Here is a 15,308-nt window from a genome sequence, read left to right as displayed (position 1 = left end):
AGATAAAAGTCATAGCATTGCAAAGGAAGCACAGTTATCAAAATGTCTCAAAAGTTTGGCAATAGCAATTGTACTTCTTCATAAGTGCATTTAATAAGACCTGCCAGCATAACTATCATAATTTCAAAGAATTGATAAACATAAGCAGTATTGCGAGGTGGCTCCAGATACTGTAATATGAGAGGAAGCCATCTGCGTTTGCTACTGACAAAGTTGCAGGTCTGGCTAATTGCACTGGTGCTTGCTCATTCCATTTCTGCTAAAAACTGGTGCAAATAAATATGTAATTTTTACCCATTCAAGTTAATGAACACCTACAATCCTACTTATGGACCACAGGTTAACAACCCCTGCCTAAATAAAAACTACCACAACCAACACCATGAGGGACAAAACAAGTGGAACTTTCAGAGGGGTCCTCTAGAGCTAGATCATCATCCCTGCAGGCAGAGACCAAGAAGTGGTCCTAAAGCTGAGCAGAGATGTGCTCTGTGCTCACCCCTTGCCTGACTTACCTCCCAAACATCCCACATGAACCCCTAGAAACCTGGCACCACCATCAATAAATCTTCTACACCTGCCCCCTTTCCCTAGGATGTCCCTTTCACCTCTTCACTCTAAATGGGCCTTTGTACTCTGAGCAGAGGCTGTTCTTTCTTATCCTTCTGTGGGGAAGGGAGTTGAAGATTCCTCTCACCCTTCATTGTTGTTTCTACATGTTTCTTCTCCCCCTTTCTCCTCCTTTGAAAGTTCTGCTCCTCTGCTTGTCACTGTCACTGTTCTCTATGTCCTTATCAGAGTCATCCCAGACCAGCGTCACTTGAGTTACAGCCTTTTTCCTTTCCACATTACTCCTTTTCATGCCAGCATTCAGGGTGATTTCAACATCCCTGTGGGTGCTGCTTCCAGTGCCCTGACCTCCACCTCACTACCCACCACCTGCCATCTGTCGTTATTCTGCCCCACCTGGGCTGGAGTCATCTGACCACAAACGCCCATAGTGTAAACCTTCATATCCTCAGTCCTACTGCTCACAGGTGCCTAGACCTCCTGGTGATCTCTGGTTCCCTGAAACCCCTTGTCCTCCCCTACCCATGGAATTCCTCCTTATTCTGCACTAGCTTACACCCCTTGACCCTGAATTATGGCACTAGTACCCTCAATTCCTTGGTGGGTAGAGGAGACTCTTCAACCCTCTCATCCCATACTTCTACCTAACCTCTCACTCTCTCGTTCCCAAGGGGCTAGTAAGAACTTAAGAAACCACTCAGACCACATTTCACCTGATTGGTAGGCAGGGTCATGGCACCCTGGCAAGCACAAATCATATGAATAATAGATAACTTACACAGCACCAACTATGTGACAGCAGTATGATAAGCAATTTATATAGATTATCTCATTTAATGGCCATTTTAACCTGATGAAGTACTGCTATTATTCCTATTTTACAGATGAAGAAACTGAAGCACAGAGAAGTTAAAGAAGTTAGCTGAAGTCACAAAACCAGTGAGGAACAGAACCAGAATTTGAAAGCAAGTAGTCTAGCTTTGTGATGGGCAGCGTAACTTTTTATTGTACCCATTAGTACCATCTGTCTGTTGGGGCAGGCAGGCCTGCTCGCCTTCCTTACTACTATAGCTTCTCAGTGTCTTTGCCAAGGTAGAAAATAAGGTGGGGTGTGCTCTATGCCTAGCCACCTCAGATTCTCTGGGTATAGTGCAAGAAGTTCTGTTAGGGGTCAACACCAAAGCTGCAAGCTTTAGCCCAGCTGTAGAAAAGCCCTACATCTTGGAAGGTACTGGGTAACTCTCAGCTAATAATAAAGTGCCTCTCTGTGTCCCATTCTGCTATCATGCCTTAGGTGACCTGCCCTAGGTCAGAAACCTGAAAGCAGGAAAATATGTGGCAGGATTACCAAAGTTCTGTCATGAACACCAACATCCCTCATTATCTAGATCTTCAACAGCATCCATTCAAGTCAGACCTTCTGTTCTTCTACTCAGGTTGGCTGAGCCTCAAGTAGGGCAACCGCTCAGATCAGTGCCAGAAAAACACATGGATTCCTGCTTCAGAACAGCCATCTACACTAGCTGCCAATCATCCAGAACTACACTATGTATGTAGTAGCCATTGACCACATGTAGCTGAAATTCAACTCAATTTAATTAGATTTAAAATCAAATTAGAAATTCAATTCCTCAGTCCCACAAGCCACATTTCAACTGCTCGGGAGTTATATGTAGCTAGTGACTACCACACTGAAGAGAAGAGATATAGGATTTTTGCATCATCATGGAGAATTCTACCAGACAGCACTGAAGGAGACTAGAATTATCTCCCATTTCCCACAGCATTTACTCCTCTTGTCATTATCCTTCTCCATTTATCACCAAACCCCTTTCCTTCTTAGCATTTGTCACCACCTTATAATTTATCCCCTTCCCTTTCTCCCTGGTACCTCTGAAGTTCCCTCTCACTACTGGCCTACATCTTAGCATCTGAAGATGCCCAACCCTGGGGCAGAGAAGAAAGGAAAGGAAAGGGGGAAAAGGGGAGAAGGAGAGGGAGAAGAAGACCCTTTCCATTGGTTCTGGAACATACATATGCACTCATTCTTAACATGCTCAACTTCTCTCTTGTTTACATTCTCATTTCTTCAAACGTCTGATGACACTTCTCAGATCCCACATGGCTTCGGTGAAAATTTCTACTGCTTAAGCTTCCAGGACAACCAGATTCTCCTTTTATTACTGTGGACATTCCTGCAATATCCTCACATTCTTGTCTACTCATTGCAGGTTGCTTTATCTAAGACTTTTTCTAAGTCCTATTTCCTCTCCACCCACATGGTTACCTCATGGACCCTAAGACTTACATCTGCTACTTTCATACTGATGATGCCAAAGTTGGCTTCTAGTATAAAGTTCCCTGAATAGCTCCAGAATATTCCATCCTGCTGTCTCCTGCACTTCTCAACATGAATATCCCAGAAGTTCCTCAAAGTCAAGTAAAGTCATCCCCCATCCTGCTACAGACTGAATGCCTGTGTTCTCCAAAATTGCCAATGTGACAGAATAGAAGGTGGGTTTTTAGGAGTTGATCAGGTCATGATGGTGGAATCCACATAAGTTGAATTAGCATCCTAATAAAAGAGGTTCAAGGAAACCTGTCTGTCCTTTGAACATGTAAGATGCAGTGAGAAGGTACCATCTATGAAGAACAGGCTCTCATTACTCAACGAATGTTTCAGTGTCTTGATATTGGACTTCCCAGCCTCCATAATTGTGAAAAATAAATTTCTGTTGTTTCTAAGCCATCTCATTTATGAGTTTTTGCTATAGCAGCTCAAGCCAACTAAGACACTCCCTATACTTTAGATATATACTTTAGATAGTAGTAATAAGAATTGTAATGCATTCTGCTGTCATATATAAATAAAAAAATAACAATAATAATTAAAAAATTCTGAACTTCAGAAAAAAAAATACATACCTTTTTTCTGTGTCTTCTCTATTAGTGGCATTCTATCCCTACCCAGGTATCCAGGCCAAAATCCTAGAGGCCTCATAGACTTCACTGGTTCCCCTCAATCCCACAGCATCTCAGTTATAATAATCACTATTAATTTAATCGATGTTCATTAATTTAATCGAAATAATAATAAACATCCCATCGTGTCTAGCTTCCTTTCCTGAAAAAATTAAAAAGATGTGAATACTGCCACCTAGTGGCGAAGCACAAACAATCCAGCTCTGGCAGTTCATACATTCAAGGCCAAAGGACAAAGAAAAAAGCACATTAAGAAAATGTGTTCTTGGGGCTGGGGCTGTAGCTCAGTGCTTGCCTTGCATGTATGAGGCACTGGGTTCGATCCTCAGCACTACATAAAAAATAAATATACTGTCTGTTCATCTACAATGCAGTAAGGTCCTAAGCCTCAGAATAAAAAAAATAAAAATAAAAAATGGCTTGGGATATGGCTCAGTGCTTAAGCACTCCTGGGTTCAATCTCTGGTACCAAAACCAACAAAAGTCATTCTTTCGACAGTATGACTGACAGATGCGTGGGAGGCTTGAAGCCATTAGGGGCAGGGAGATGAGTGAGAAGACAAAGTAACCCAGTTAATAAGGACTGAAAATCTGGACTAAGACAAGGGTGTGGTGATGGAAAGGAATTTGCCGCAATTTTGAGAAACTGAATCATCAGTACCTCTGGCCTGATCAGTAGAGGGGATGAAGCAGAGGAAGGGGTCTTGAGTGCTGTTGAGTGTTTTTGGCTTTGGCACTAGATGGAGAGGGAAGCCAGTAGTCAACATACGAAATGGAGGAGACGGAAGAAGAACAAGCTGGGAGAAGAAGTATGAAAATAAGAAGTTTGACTGTAGACATGTTACTTTTTAAGTACCTCTGGTGTCCCTCCAGCCTGCAGTAGCTCTATCCACCAGGCTCTATGGGGCAGGTAGGGCAAAGGAGTTTGAGGAGAAAGTGTCAGAGAAACAATAGAACAAGGAAGTGGGGGTCTTAGAGCCCAAAGGAAAATTAGCAATGTTCTATGGCAAGGCATAATCCTGACCTCCAGAGCCTATGGTCTAGCTAGAAGACAAAAGTGTATTTAACTAGAGCCAGAAGAATAGTGCTTAATGATAACAACAGGGAACCCATCCATATGATGTGCCAGGTACTGTTCTATACAGTTTACATACACATGAGCTCATTAAATCCTCACAGCACCCAGTGAGGCAGAAACTATTACTGCTCCCACTTTACAAGTAAGAAAGCAGACACAGAGAGGCCAAGGCACTCATCCAAATGCCAGTTCTAGCTAGCAAGTGGCAGAACCAGGATTTGAACTAACAGTCTGTCCCAATCCACTAATTCCATGGTATGGTAGTGAAGCCTGTCTGCCTGCTTTCAAATGCCAGTAAGAACTCTAGAGCAGATGCTCCTGACCTTTATGGGGATGTGGATCTCTTGTGCAGTCTGGGGAAGGGTAAAAGCCCCCTCTTAGAATAGAGGCTCTAAGTATATGAAATAAAATATATAAGATTACAAAAGAAAACGATCACATTGAAATACAGTAAGCAAGCCATGAGCAGTGGTATATGCCTGTAATCCCAGCAGCTTGCAAGACTGAGGCAGGGGGACCCTAAATTCAAGAACAGTCTCAGCTACTTAGCAAGGCCCTAAGCAAGTTAGCGAGATCCTGTCTCTAAATAAAATATTTAAAAGGGCTGGGATGTGGCTCAGTGGCTAAGTAACCCTAAGTTCAATCCCCAGTACTAAAAGGGGGAAAAAAGTAATATACTTATCAAAATCTCTTTAAAAAAACAAATATATTTCTAAATGTTGAAGCAATGATGAATGTGAATTATTTTTCAAGATTAGCTGCAGCAACTATGTATAAAAGGAAAATATCTGTGATTTACATTCTCAACATGCTAGGTGCTGCTGATGTAACTGTGGTGTGTTGTCAACATTCATAATTGAAGGAAATACTATCTTTCAGTTAGAGTTAATGCAGAGGAGATGTGATTTTCTCTTTCTCATTCAAGGTCATGAGCCCCAGGTGATGTACTCCTATAAAGCTACTGGACATGTGGGGATTAAATGAGATCAAGGTTTTGCATGTAAAACATTCATCCAATGCCTAGTGCACAGAATGTGGACAAAAAAATGTTAGCTTGCAAGATTTGTAATAGAATAGATGTACAGTGCATGAACACATCCCTAAGCAGAGGAAGCTTCACTCATTCATTCAGCCCCTATAGAACAAGGACAAAGGAAACTTCTTATCCTCAAGGAGACCAGCACGCAAAGAGACAATTCTCTGCAGTGTGAGAAGGACAACAGCAGAAGGGACAGAAGCAGCTGGAAGGGGCTGGAGCAGAATAGTTTCTCAGAAGGCTTCCGAGAGAAAGGGACTGCTAAGTTGAGTTTTGAGAAATGAACACTTCCCAGGCAATGGCTGGGAAAGGGCCATGAAAATTGCACTTTAAGCTCAGGGAATCTCAAAGATTTGGGTATCATCAAAGTGAAGATTACAAGGAAAGAGTATAAAGAGGCAAGGTTGGAGAAGGGGTTAGAGGACAAATCACACATCATGTTTACTACATTGGTGACTGACTGCACAAGGCAGGGGCTTTGAGAGTTTCCAAACACCGAAGTGCTGTGATCCTACAGAAATAGCTTTGGAAGCTACAAGGATGGGACTTTAAGGAGGGTAGAGGATGCAGGATGGAATCTGGGAGACCACAGGCAGCCAATGCTATAATTGAGGGAAGAGATGACAACCAAGGCCTGCACAATGGTAGTGGCCCTAGAAACAGCAGGAAAAGGCCTGGTTTGAGAGACACTGAGGAAGTAAAAAGAAGACTTAGTGATTTCTCATAGAACAGACAGTAGGACCTTTTCCACAAGCAAATCTATATTGGAGTATTCAATAAACAGTGTTGGGACAAACAGGAAGACATCCAGAAATAAAGTTGGATCCTTATCTCATACTATGTAACAGGATGAATTACAAGTGGGTAAAATATTAAAAGGTTAAAAAAAAGAAATTATAAATATGCCAGAAGAAAATATGGGACAAAGTAGACCCCCACCATTCACTGTTTTACTTTTAATCATTTCAATGATCTAGTCTGAAATATTAAATGAAAAAAAACAGAAATAAACAATTTAAAAGTATAAGTAAATAAACAATTTATATGTTGTAAATTGTGCAACATTCTGAATACTATAATGAAATCTCATGCTATCCTGCCTAGGACATGAATCATCCCTTTGTCCAACATATCCATGCTGTATATTCTACCTACCCTTTAGTCATCTACTAGCAATTTCAGTTATCACACTAACTGTCCTGTTATCACATTGCTTGTGTCAAACTAACCATTACAGAGTAGTAGTCCAATGCCATGTCACAATACCTGTATCATTCACCTAACTTCATGTTATCAGCTAAGCATCAAATCATCTCATACAAACAGAAAATCATCTCATACAAACATACAAAGAGAAAAAGGATGAGTACAGTAAAATGATATTTTGAGAAAAGAGGCCATAGTCACAGAATTTTTAGTATAGGATATTGTTATAATTAGTCTATTATTAGCTATTAATTATCTCTTGTGGTAGCTAATTTATAAATTAAAACTTTACCATAGATATGTATGCAAAGGAAAAAACACAATAAGTGTCTACTGAGGGGTCTTAGAAAATATCTCCCACAGATAAGATTGCTATGTGACTTTTTTATAACCTTGGAATAGGGAAGGGATATTTAACCATGACTCAAAAGTCAAAAGCCATAAAAATAAAATCAATCCCCAGGGCCATTAATCAATAAATAAATATGTACATACTGTAAACATATAAAAAGAGCCAGGCATGATAGCACATGCCTCTAATTCCAGTGGCTGGGGTGACTGAGGCAGGAGGATCATAAGTTCAAAGCCAGCCTTAGCGATGTACCGAGGCCATAAACAACTGAGTGAGACCCTATCTCTAAATAAAATATTTTTAAAAGGCTGGGGATGTAGCTCAGTGGTTAAGTGTCCCTGGGTTCAATTCCCAGTACAAAAAAAAAAAAAAAAAACCTTCACTCAAAATAAGTTCAGAATAAAACTGAACTGATATACCATTTGTAAAACCATTCAATGGAAAATAAAACAAAAGTTTGGGAATGTCCTCTTTTAGTGAGGTTGTATTAAAAAAGCACACTTGTATATTACAAAAAGAGCATTTAAACTATTATAACACTTAGGAATTTGGATATATCCATCCAACATATGGATGCCTATACTCTTTGATGCACTTAGAGATTTTCCCAAATGATATATTTGCACAGATGCAAATGATCTAGGTCCAAGGTCCTACGATGCAGTGCTCGTTATATTAGCAAAAGATGTAAACAATCTAAATGTACATCAATCAACAAATTATGCTACAGTGTTGTAGCCTCATATTATGATTTTAAGCTAGAACCCTAGAGCCATATTCCAGAGTTCAAACCCTGGATCTGCCATTGGATAATCATCAGTTTCTCATGTGCAAAAGGAAGACAGCAGAAACACCTACCTACCAGGGTTGTTGTGGCAATTAATACGTTAATGATGGTGAAGAGTTTGAAATAATGTCAGGCATGTGCCTGTGTTTTAGAAAGCTTCAGTATTTTATTATGGTATATTCTGGCATCCACATAATAGAATACTACACTGCTGTGAAAAAGACAGAGGAAACTTCCCATGGAAGTAACAACAGCAGCAGCAGCAGGATGGCTGTACATATGCTATTTTTGAATGTTTTTTTCTCTTAAGAAGGAGGTTAAGTAAAATATTTTTAAAATTTTACTTATACAGTTGTCCCATAGTATCTTAGGGGATTGGTTCTAGGAACCCACATGGATACCAAAATCAGTGACGATCAAGTCTATGACATAAAATGGCAGTGTTTTGCATATAACCTATGCAAGACCTCCTGTATAATTTAAATCCTCTCTGGGTTATTTATAATAACTAATACTATGCAAGTGGTTGTTATACTTTATCATTTAGGGAATAATGCCAAGAAAAATTATCTGTACATGTACGGTAAAGATGTAATTTTTTAAAAAAATTATTGTTGTAGATGGACAGAATACCTTTATTTTATTTATTTATTTTTATGTGGTGCTGAGGATCGAACCCAGTGCCTCACACATGCTAGGCAAGTGCTCTACCACTGAGCTACAGCCTCAGCCAATAAAGATGTAATTTTAAAAAAAAATATTTTCAATCTGAGATCAACTGAATCCACAGATACAGAACATGTGGATTTGGGGTCTACTGTGTATACAAAAGGAAACTCTAGGAGGATATGCAAAAACAAAAATGGTGCTTAACTCTAGAGTTGCAGGAGAGACTCTGTGGATCGGGGGAAGAAACGGTCAGAAGGACATGTTTCACAGTATTGCTTTGTGTATTTTAGGCCCCAAGCCACTTAGTGACACCCTATCTCAAAAATGAAAAAAAAAAAAACAAAAACACGGGGGGCGGGGGATGCGGCTCAGTGGTAAAGCACCCCTATGTTAAAGCTCCAGTTCCAAAAAAAAAAGTAAAGAAAGAAAAGAATCAATTAGTACAGTAAGGTAAATTCATGGCCCTTCTTAAAACTTTCACTGGCTTCCCATAACTTTTAGAATCAAAACCAAACCTCTGACCTGGTTCACAACGACATTCATATCTGACCCTCCCTGCCCCTCAGGCCTAGTGTTACATCTCACCCTCTCTCTTGATGTCCCGCTTGCCACAGTGCTATGGCACATGCCAGTTTGTCCACTTATATATAAGGTTCACCTCCCCTAATTCTACATTTGCCTAGTAAATTCCCTCTCAACCTTTGGATCTCTGTTTAAACATCACTTCCTCAGATAACTCTCCCCCAAGGCCCCAGATTAGTAAATTCAGCTTATTTTATTCCAAGCTGTCATAAAAGCATGTTCCTTACTTTCAAAGTACTCATCTTAGTTGTAACTGTGCATTCTGGTAATTGACTCCTATCATTTTCCCCAGTTAGCTTAAGATTATATGAGGGATAAGGTGGTGTCTGACTTTTACTCATGAGAGCCCTCTGGTGGCCAGTTCTGAGTATGGCAAAAAGAAGGCATTTGTCAATAAAGTCTAGATGAATGAACAAATGGGCACAGCGGGCAGAGATGATTCCCAGACTACAGCTAGGGTGACCGGGTGGTGCCACTTGGTAGGGAAGGGCTGGTGGGGAAGGTAACAAGCTGGCATAGACAGTTTGAGTGTGACATGTACTTGGTATATCCAGGTGGAGATGCTGAGGAGACTAAATGAACCTGAATCTGCTAAGTCACAGCTGTAGATACTGACATAGTGGTCAGCACGATAAAGAACTATCACAATACAGACTGGCAGTTAAACCACAAAAGCACACAAGATCATGCTAGAGGACTCAAGGGAAAGGTAAGCCTAAAACAGAACTCCAGGGAGAGGAGCATTTCAAAGAAGTGTAGAAAAAGAACTTGTAAAGGGGACTTGGGAAAGCATGGTCATTGGTCATTGAGGTAAGCAGGCCAAAAGAAAGAGGGACTTTGGAAGGTCTAAAAGCAAAATATCTCCAAAAGAATTAATCAATAATGTTCAACATAGCAGTTCAGTTGGATAAAGAATAGTCACTAGGTTTGGTCAGGTGGATGTCATTTCTGTGCCGACCCTGGCTGGGGAGCAGGGGCCAAAATGCAATGTTCTGAAGAACAGAAAGTGGGCTCATCAATTGCAGACACCAGTGTCTTCCATAGTTACCTAATGTTCATGAGGTGATTTAAAATGGTGAACAGATAAACACTTTATTTGTAATAGCTATATATCTAAAGTATATTAAAATAGTAAATCAAAGCCATGTCTCCATGAATATAATAAGGTTTCTCTTAAGGACATTTTATTTTGAAAAATTAATAAATTTAAGTGTATATATTACATATATAGTGGTTTTATATATTTTTTCTTTTTTTCACATGGAGAATGCAAAAATCATTGTGCTCAAATAGCTGAAGTTTGGGAAATACTGTCTGTGTTATTTTGAGAAAGACTAGAGAAACTTTTATTGTTCAAAAAGTCAGTAGTAAAAGAAGTGTTGAAAATCCCAGAAAACAAATGATAAAATGAGGTTCAGAGGAGGTGGGTGGGATGGGAAATAACCACACAAGGGTATGGTCAGTGAAAGACAGGAAGAACATCACTTTTTCCAGGATGGAGAGAAGAACATAAGGATGGACATGGGAGGCTGTCTCTCCCTCTGGAGATAGCCTGCAATCTCCCTTGAATATATATTCCTTGCTTTACCCCAAAAGTTTCTTGCTCTCAAGATGGCTATGTTCTCCTTTGCACCTTTATGATGGCTGGCATTCTCCCTGAGTGTGCAGTTCTTACTTTACCCCCAAAATGTCTATTCACTGGAATAGTCCACATTCTCCCTTAAATTTTATCCACTTTTTCAGGTAAATCTGTCTCTTAAAAAAATAATGAGCAGACACAGGTAAAGAAGCTTATGGAAGTAAAGTATTGAGGGAATTCCCACCTGAAAAGCTCTACATCTCAGTCAGGTGTGTTGGGGTGTGTGTGTGTGTGTGTGTGTGTGTGTGTGTGTGAATAGAAAGGACAGAAAATTTGAATATAGTGTGTTACAGGAAGCTTGGAGAAGATGGAAAGTTTACACATGACTTCTGAGGGCAATGTATGGAGGAACTGACCAAAGGCAAAATAAGTGAATGGTGTTGAAACCATACTTATAATAAGAACCATGAAATTTTAGTGATACTAATCAGAATGCTTGAGAGATTTTTTCTAGTAGGCTGACAGTGAGCACACTGGAAAGGGATTGGACATTGGTCCCAGATGGAAGGGACAAGAAGGTAAAAAGGTATTCTTTTTCAAGAATAGCGAGGGGAAAGTTTCAGAAATTGGTAATAGAGGTACAAGCTTATTGGGAAGAAAAGAAGCTGAAAGAAGTAGAGATTTGAGTCAAAGAAAGGGTCCCAGCAGTGGTGGGGTTGTGGGTCAGTGGTACAATGCTTGCCTACCATGCATGAGGCACTGGATTCGATCCTCAGCACCACATAAAGGCAAAATAAAGATATTGTGTCCATCTAAAACTAAAAAATAAATATTAAAAAACGTAAGGGCCCCAGCAGTTTATGAGTTCAGAAAGAGAACTCTTAGGGGTAAATGAAGCCCAGGTGGCAGAAGAGAAAGCAATATCAAAGTCACTGCAATTTAGAAGCCCAAACATTGAGAAGCTGAGGGTAGGATCATAGGTCTTTAATAGAAGTCTCTCAGCCTGCTGGTTATCCCTGTAATGGAAATATTGAGAATCACAGGCCACAAACTTCTGGGAATGTGAACGAAGTGACAAAGAGGATAGGTGGTAGTGCTGGCGAAATAAAGAGACAATGGTAAAAGAGAAAGCATTTTCTCATAAAGAAAAAGAAAGATAATGATCTAGAAGAGACAAGGAGGAGCTAGGCAGGGTAGAAAAAGCAGCCTCCATGAGAGGGAATATCCAGAGAAAAATATGAAGGACTCTGATTTTGTGGAGAGCTACTGATAGAAATGGAGGTGGTTTGTAAGAAATATAATTTCTTAATGAGCTTGATTCAATCACTCTACATTGTATATGTTGTGGTGTCACTGAACACTCTATATGTATATACAATTATAATTTGTCAATATCCAATAAGAAAATTTAAAAAATAAACACTTTAACAAAACAGAGGAAAAAAATTAAATATAGTTCCAGAGAGCCAAAAGCAAAGAGATGTCAGGAAAGGGTATAGGGAAAAGAGGAAGAAAAAAACAGTGTGGACGAGAAGAGTCACATGCACTATGGTGGTGCCTAACAACATGGGAATGAGGGAGGGATGGAATCCCCACTCGGCACTACCCCATATCACAGGGACAGACATTTTATGCTCAAGGAGGACTTTGCCTTTCAGAAAAATAAGGCTCCTACAATGTGAGGCATGTATAGGAAAGCTGTCTTGCCATCCTAAGGATAAAAATGCCCAAACCATTTATTTCTGGAAAATTCTGACAGCCTTCTACAGAAAAGAAGCCTCAAAGTTTCAGCTTTATTGGTTTACAAGGAAATAATCTCCCCACCCCTCACTCCAGTTCCATTCCCCCTCCTCAAGGCCTTGAGTCCAAGCTTGGAACTAAAGGTAGAGCCAGCCCTAGAAAAAATTCAGATTTTTCTCTCCATGTTCATCATTTCTTAGTGAACAGCAGATGGTAGCAAAGAGCTGGGAAAGGTGATAAATCCGTAATATTGCTCTAGGGCAGCCAAATAGGTGATATGGCCCATCAAGTTCTAGAGGGTGGTGGATGCTCCCACCTAGGACCTGGAGTCAAAGATCACCTGGATGAGATCATTACACCTGTCCTGCAAGCCAAATCCTCACTGAGCTAGGATGTCAAAGAGGTATCAGCAGCAAAACAGTGTATCATGTCTCCCATCATAGTCCTACTATTTCTTGCCTCACCAGTTAGGGACCTAGGCTACCAACAGGAAATGCTCTAAGATGACACAATTATCTTCCCCCAAATGGTGAAGAGGGCCAGTTGTGGTGGCCCTTGCCTATAATCCCAGTGGATCAGGAGGCTGAAGCAGAAGGATCGTGACTTCAAAGCCAGCCTCAGCAAAAGCAAGGTGCTAAGCAACTCAGTGAGACCCTGTCTCTAAATAAAGTACAAAATAGGGCTGGGGGATGTGGCTCAGTGGTCAAGTGCCTCTGAGTTCAATCCCCAGTACCCCCAAAAAATGGTGAAGAAAAAGGGAAGGTGAACTAGGCTTTGGAAATGATCCTGCTCCCACACTACCCTCTGCAGTGCTTATTGGACTGTATGACATTTGTATATCTTCCCTAATAGACAGGGGCTCCTTCTGCAAAGATCATCTCTCTCTGATTATCTGTGATTTCCTACTAAAAATGCCTGGCACATAGTAAATGTTCAAAAAATATGTATTCAGTGAATCAGGGCAAGAGGTGGGGGAGACTCCCAGCCTGATGTGGTTAGGACTGAGAAATTTAGCCTTTCAGACTTCATATTGTATGAGAAACACCCCTGGTCTGGGAAGGAATTTAGGCTGGGCTTTGAAACAGTTTCTCTCTGAGACTGAACTATTATCCTGGCTCCATTGTTTATGGCTATGGGCAAAGTGCTCAATGTTTCTAGGCCTTGATTTTCTCCTTCACAGAAGGTAGATTCTTCAACCAGCTGTTTGTGACAGGAAAATACACAAAACATAACTGTCACATGTATCTTGTACCCAACAAGCACTCAATTAAAAGTAGTCACTGATCCAGGCATGGGGGTGTCCACCTGTAATTCCAGGTAGTCAGGAGATTGAGACCAGAGGATCCTGAGTTTAAGGTCAACCTGGGCAATGTCTCAAAAATATTAGTCACTGATATATTTTGTGCTTATTATTCCTGTTGCTACAGCTTCTTCTCAGGGCCAGGTATTGGGGGCAGGGTGGGGGATAGTCATTAGAAGTAGGAAGTAAATTGGAATTATGATTCAGAATCTGTACTTCCTCAGCTCAGTTCCCTCAAATAGCATAGCACCAGAACCAATAGAAAGTTACAGAAGAGTCAGCCCAGTCTAGAGGGCATAGCTTCCCGATTGTGTTTTTGGAGGGAGGTGGGATGGCTACTTGATATTTTCCATGTCAACCAGTCTAGCTCAGCTGACGATTTTTTATGTTTCCCTCAGAGTAAAAAGAGGTTTAACTAATAGCCATAAGGATTTGGGTATAATTCCTACCACACAAATCAGAAGCCAGGAACAATGAGGATAGAGTCTGGTGTCCTGGTTCCACTCAAAATCAGTTTATCTCTGAGACTTGTCTATTATCTGGAGTCTGTTGCCTGTGTAACAGAGGACAGAACTGACTAATAACACAACTTCAGACCTCCCTTAAAGCTAACTAAATGTAACTAAATGAAAGCGTTCTTTGGCAGTGTGAGACCCCAAGTGGCTACACAGTGTAAAAGCAGCCTCAAAGAAGATTTAGACAAATGTATAGAAAGGAGGCCTAATTGATAGGAACCAGGGGATAGGTGACCAATTTCTTGACTACCAACAAGCAAGAAAATCCAGAAGAACTTCCAGACCACCCTCCAGTGAAGTTAAGGGCTCAAATGGCCTCATGCCATTTTTAGTGCAATAGAAATAAAACTCTTGCTGCCTGGGCTGAGGTATGGAGGGTGGGTCTTCCAGAAAAATCCTAGCAACCAAGATAGAGAGACTAGTCAATAAGACTAAAAGACAATGTCTCCCAGTTATAGGGCCTTTCAGGAAGGGAAGAATGCTAAGAAAGATCAGCTTGACCACAAAGGCCCAGGAACTCCTCTTTCCTTTCGTCAACTACACAGTGGAGAGAAGGGAGCATTTAAGGGGCAATGTGAACATAAATAGATCAGGTTCTTTTGTACAAGACTGTCTCTACCAGGTGGGCAGACTCCTTCTCTTGAACAAATGAAAAGTTTGCAATGGTTTTACACGAAGAATTACATGAAGGATTCTGTTAGTTCACCTGCCTCTTCCCTCAATGCCATAATCCCCCAGGCCCTTGGGCCTAATCCCTTTCAGTATCTTCTTGGGTTCTGAGAGGATGGATGCAATGAGCAAGAACATAAAGGTCCAAGTGCTCCATTTTGTCCTTCCATGCTATACTTGACACTGAGGCAGGGGGCAGACACAAGCACAAGAGAGGGACAAAGTGTAGGGGACACCATGCAA

At 40.7% G+C, this 15,308-nt stretch overlaps 1 protein-coding gene across 8 annotated transcripts in view; it reads right to left on the bottom strand.

The window, feature by feature from the left end:
* Tmem164 (transmembrane protein 164) overlaps window positions 1-15,308 on the bottom strand; it is a 160,840-nt gene that overhangs the window by 19,828 nt on the left and 125,704 nt on the right. The gene's annotated exons all lie outside the window — the stretch shown is intronic.

Source organism: Marmota monax, unplaced genomic scaffold, assembly GCF_021218885.2.
Source record: "Marmota monax isolate L192 unplaced genomic scaffold, Marmota_monax_Labrador192_F-V1.1 WCK01_AAM20220418_F8-fsc00050, whole genome shotgun sequence".
Taxonomy (NCBI): domain Eukaryota; kingdom Metazoa; phylum Chordata; class Mammalia; order Rodentia; family Sciuridae; genus Marmota; species Marmota monax.
Note: the sequence above shows the minus strand (reverse complement) of the source record. Positions and strands in the feature narration are given on the sequence as shown.